The following is a 6,000-nucleotide window of genomic DNA, read 5'->3' on the forward strand; positions in this document are numbered from 1 at the left end:
TATGAAACTAAAAGATAACTTATTTGGGTGATTTCACAAATAAAGATCAAAAGTAAAATGTCCAAAAGTATAATGACATAATGTAAATCAAAGTGTATAATCACACTATTGATAGTTAGCTTTCTACTCATTGCCTGACTTTCAACTTCTGTCCTTTATTCTACTCACATCATTTTGTGTTAGTCAGTGCTGTAGCAATTTGTACATGATTTGTGGTCGACAAACAAGTGATGAGCATAGAATCAGGTTTGGTCCAGGTCTTACACTGTGATTGATGAAGAATTAGTGACACAGTTTCCCCCAGTTGTCTAAACTAAATACTGCACTTCTAGACACGTTTTAGGTAAGTTTGTTATATTTCACTTTGTGTGTTATCCTTTATCAAGCATCAATTAATACACATTGTCCAAGACAAAAAAAACAAGAGTAGGGACATTAATAAATTGTATTATTCCAAATTGCATGACAGAGCTTGTGGAACTTTCCTATGAAGTAAAAACAGAGTCTAAAAATAAATCTAAAGGTTTTTGTTCCCTAGGGATTTCTATTTCTGTCAATACAGTAAAATAAATAACTTGAATGACTCTTATGACTAAACTAAGTAAAATTCTGGATAAAATATATTTTGAAAATCTTTTGAAACATTGATAATAAGGAAATGATAAGCAGAGGCAAAATCAAAGTTAAACAGGAATGCTGGAAGACAAGCAAGTATTGATGCTAACTTTTATTCTGAAATTATGTATATTGAGACTTTGAGATTTCCATCCGAAACTGTACAAGCAAAAAGGATGGCTACAAGGCCTCAGAACTATGTCAGGTGGAGAATCTAACAAGATTTACTAACAAAGATGGAACCCTAGAGAATTACATTCTTTACAATCACAGTATAAGAAAGAAAGCTCAGTGTGAAGAATGAGAGGCAAGAAAACTTAACTATCTTTACCTTGATGTGAGGTAGAGGAAAAATAATCTCAACTGAGAATTTGTAACTAAATTCAGCCCTCATTAAGATGTGTGATTTTGATTTGTTCTATCTATATGATGGGAAAAACCTCAAGAAGCAAGTTTAAAGTGGCCCATGTTTGTAAGTGACCCCCAGCTAGTGACACAAGCAAATATAAATTACCTTTGGAAAAACTTAGTACTCAATCTTCAAGTATTCTTACAGAAAGAATTCCAAGGAAAGTATCAGCCCACAGTCAAAAATCGTAGAACAGGGATGTCTGGGTGGCTCTGTCAGTTAAGCATATGCCTCCAGCCCAGATCATGATCCCAGAGTCCTGGAATCGAGTGCCACATCAGACTCCTTGCTCAGCGGGGAGCCTGCTTCTCCCTCTGCCTGCTGCTCCCTCTGCTTGTGCCCGTTCTCTCTCTCTCTGACAAATAAATATATAAAAATCTAAAAAAAAAAAAAAAAAAAAACTTAGAGCACACAAGGTAGAGAGAAAAGAGACACTAGAACAGAACCACAAGGACTTCTGGTATTATCAAAAATTGAATGTAAAATGACTATGGAATATATCGAAATAAATTGAATATAAGCGTAAAAGTTGGAGCAGACAACACTACAAAAACCTGACAAGTTGGAAGGGGAAACAAAAAGAACTTCTAGAAACTAAAAATGCACAAAATAAATTTGAAGTCCTAAAGATGCGTTAAACAGATGAGACATAGATGAAGATAAACTGAGTAAACTGGAAGATAGACCTGAAGAATCCAGGATACAGATCTAAAAAGACAGGTAAAGTAAATTATGAAAGGCCAATTAACTCCTATGCTTATGAAGGAAAGGGGTAATAATTAAGACGTGTGTGTGTGTGTGTGTATATTTATACCTATATGTATGCATGTACATGCATATGTATACATATATGCATGTTACATACATATATGTACATACATTACATATATGTGATATGTGTGTCGATAATGTGTGTATGTATATGTATATATATATTGCAAATAGGAAAAAATCCACATGTAGACACATTATCATAAAGTAGCTGAATATAAAAGAAAAACATATCTTCAAAGAAGACAGAGAAAAAAATAGACCACCTACAAAGGAACAGAAATTGCACTAATTTCTAACTTCTCAAAATCATCAATGGATTCCAGAAGACAGCAGAATAATGTCTTCAACCATACTAAGAAAAAAATCACTGCTGTCTTAATATTTATTCCCAGGAAAACTATCTTTCACTAATGAGGATAAAGTAAAGACATTCAGAGCCAAACAAAGACTGATTAATTTATCACCCAAAGTTCAGGAAATTCTAAAGGATTCCTTCAAGAAGAGGGTAAATGTCTCTTTAGGTAGAGTGTTTAACATGATTGTATGAAAGGTGAAAAGGTGAGTAAATATATTGGTGAACATTTGGGTAACTCGAAACAAACACGAAAATGTATATAATAGTTGTGATAATAATGATTACGATAATAATGATTACAGTAATATTTAATTTGTAGGCATAATAAAGGTTAGAACTAAAATATGGAACCATAATAACATTTAAGTGGAAACGAGAGTGACATCAATTAAAATATTCAAGTTCATTTAGATAATTTGAGAGGTGGATATGGATATTGATAAAGTTTAAACTTTTCTTTTTAAAGATTTTATTTATTTATTTATTTATTTGACAGAAAGAGACAGCAAGAAAGGGAACACAAGCAAGTGGAGTGTGAGAGGGAGAAGCAGGTTTCCCGCCGAGCAGAGAGCCCGATGTAGGGTTTGATCCCAGGACCCTGGGATCATGACCTGAGCCAAAGGCAGATGCTTAATGGCTGAGCCACCCAGGCACCCCGAGTTTCTTTCTTAAGTATACATGTTTAAAGAGCAGGGTCTAAATACAATGTGGAACCTTAACTGGATACTGGAACAACAATATAAAAAGGGTTTTAGTAAAATCAAAGTAAAATCTGAAGTCTATTTAATAGTAATGTACCAATGTTGATTTCTTAGTTTGATAAAAGAACTATTGTAATGTAAAATGTTATCAAAGGAGAAATTGGGTGAGGGTTATATGCGAACTTCTTGTAATACCTCTGCAACTTCTTTGTAAATCTAAAATTATCCCAAAATGAAAACTTCATTTTAAGAAACACCTAGGGTAACTACAAAAAAATAGCAAACATACAGCACAGCCAAACAAATAGAGGGGAGAAATGGATTGAAAAAAAGAAAAAAGTCTCAATTGATCCAGAGACAGATATGAAAAGAATGTAACGAACCCACACACACACATATGCATGCATGTGCACTTGCACACACACACACACTCAGACACAGAAGGGAAAAAATTAATCAGTACCACAAGATTAAGTGGTAGAAATAAAGCCAAATATATAGTAATCACAATAAATATAAATGGTCTAACCTCTCCAGTTACAATGACAAAGAATCTCAAGTAGCTATAAAAAATACCAACAACATATATTTAAATATTCATTAAAACACTAGAAATCAGGTAATTTGGCAGTAAAAGTTTGAAAAAGATACTAAGCAAATACTAACTATAGTAAGGTTTTAGGACTATATTAATATCAGACAATATAGATTTCAAAGCAAATGTTCATTACAGATAGTAATAAAGAAGGAAAGATTCAGTACAGTACATAAAAATAAAATTTTTATGGAAAGGTACAAGAATTTTGTATTTTATAAGCCTAGTCTAAAAGCTGAAAAGAGGCAAGAAAATGTATTCTGCCCTAGAGCCTTCAAAAGGAAGACAGACCTATTGACCCCTTGATTTCTGCCCCACAAGGCTCATTTCAAACTTCTGACCCCAAGAATTCTACAATAAACTTATGCTCTTTTAAGCTACTAAATTTGTGTAATTTGTTTTAGCAACAATAGGAAACTAAAAGGAAATACCTCTTAAAGGAAATACCAGCGACCTAGAAATGTACAAAATGATGCTCAACCTCATTAATAAGAGAGATTGAAATAAAATCATAATGAAATAACATTTTAATACCATAATATTAGACAATGAGAAGTTGATCATTCCAAGTTTATGGAGAGGATATGGAGCAGTTAGATTCTCACCCACTGCCAGTAGTGTAAATTTAGAAAAACAGACATTACCTAATAAATGTGAGTATGAACATATCCTATGATCTAATTACTCTACCCCTAGGTATACACTTTCATGAAATTCTTGCATATGAACACCTGGAGACCTGTACAAAATCTTCCCAGCAATTTTGTGTGTAAGAGCAAAAACTTGGAAATGATTCAAACGTTCATTGACTTAAGAATGGTTAAATAATATTGGCTTTTCACCCCATACAATAGAATATCATATAGCAGGGGCGCCTGGGTGGCACAGCGGTTAAGCGTCTGCCTTCGGCTCAGGGCGTGATCCCGGCGTTATGGGATCGACCCACATCGGGCTCCTCTGCTGTGAGCCTGCTTCTTCCTCTCCCACTCCCTCTGCTTGTGTTCCCTCTCTCTCTGGCTGTCTCTATCTCTGTCAAATAAATAAATAAAATCTTAAAAAAAAAAAAAAAAGAATATCAAATAGCAGCAAAAATAAATGAATTAAATTTATACATATTAATGTGGATTAATCTCAGAAATGTAATGTGAGTAAATGAGGCTGGTCTGAGTAGATTACAAACAGTGTGATTCCATTTAAGTAGAATTCAAACATGAAAATAAATTACAATATATTATTTGGGATAGTGGAATCATGAAGAAAAATAATGGTATGATAAATAATCTTTGGGACTGTGATCACTTGAAGGGGAGAAGTTAAGTGGGGAGAGCCACACAGGGGTTCCAAAGATATTGGTAATATTCTATCGACTAATCTCGCTGCTGAGTTCATGTGTGTTCATTTTATTATTATTCTTTAAACTACACATTTATTATGGACTTTTATTCACATGATGTAATATAAAAATTAAAAAACAATTTTCTTTCAATAGAGAAGAAATTAAGGAAAAATTGGTTTTAGGTTAAAACAAATTAAAATATCCATGTTCCAACAGTTTAGGTAAATATATTTAGTGGTTCTAAATTTGCGAATTAGAAAAGTAAAATTCTTTACCAAAAAAACCCTCATTCATTTTTTTATTCATTCACTCATTCATTAATCCTTTCAACGTATATTTGTTGATGCCTGTCTGTCAAGTGCTGTAATTGCTCTATTTAGATTACTATTTGATTAAAACATACATAGCATGTTTTAGATAACCAAGATGAAATATTTTTAAAAGACTGCATGAATATATTGACCATCTTTAATTGAAAGGTAAAATAAAATGGGTAGTGAGAGACTATATTGGAGAGAAATTAAATGATGAAGAAAGAAAATTACTGAAACAAGTTATCTTACAATATATAGTCATCTGGGAGAGATGTTTGTGAAGAAATGGTAGCCTAAATTTAAGAACTAACTCCTCGCCCACACCTTCATTTTCTTATAATATTTTTATTATATTTTATTATATTTCTCATAATATTCTAGTGTATTGTATGTTCATTTGGTAAAGCTGGTGCTTTGTGTTCTAAAGTTCAATGTGGTGTGTGTGCGCGCGCGCGCGCGCGCGCGTGTGCGTGTGTGTGTGTGTGTGTGTGTGTGTGTGTGTGTGTAGGCAATTAACCTCAAGTCAGAATCAGCCCTTAGATACAGAGAAGTTTAAGGTTATGCATCTACACTCGTTTCCACAGCAACAGGACTTTTCCCCTTGAGTTTAGGCCCTAAATGTCAATTTGATGCTTTCACCATAAATTTTAAAATCATGTCTTAGCTAATGTTAATTCCATTTATAACTTTTCAGAATTATAACAGGTATATATAACTCCAGACCTCATTGTAGTGGGGAAAAAAAAAAAAAGACTACTTCTTTGGTCAATTTTGGAAGCAGTAGCTAAAAATTAAAAAAAATAGCTGGAAGACATTTTTTATTTTCTTGTTTTAGGTGATTTTTAAAATTTTAAACCCTGCTTTATTTTTCTGAAGGAGAATAACAGGACATTTGAATAAA

This window comes from Ailuropoda melanoleuca, chromosome 10 (genome assembly GCF_002007445.2).
Source record: "Ailuropoda melanoleuca isolate Jingjing chromosome 10, ASM200744v2, whole genome shotgun sequence".
In the NCBI taxonomy this organism is placed as follows: domain Eukaryota; kingdom Metazoa; phylum Chordata; class Mammalia; order Carnivora; family Ursidae; genus Ailuropoda; species Ailuropoda melanoleuca.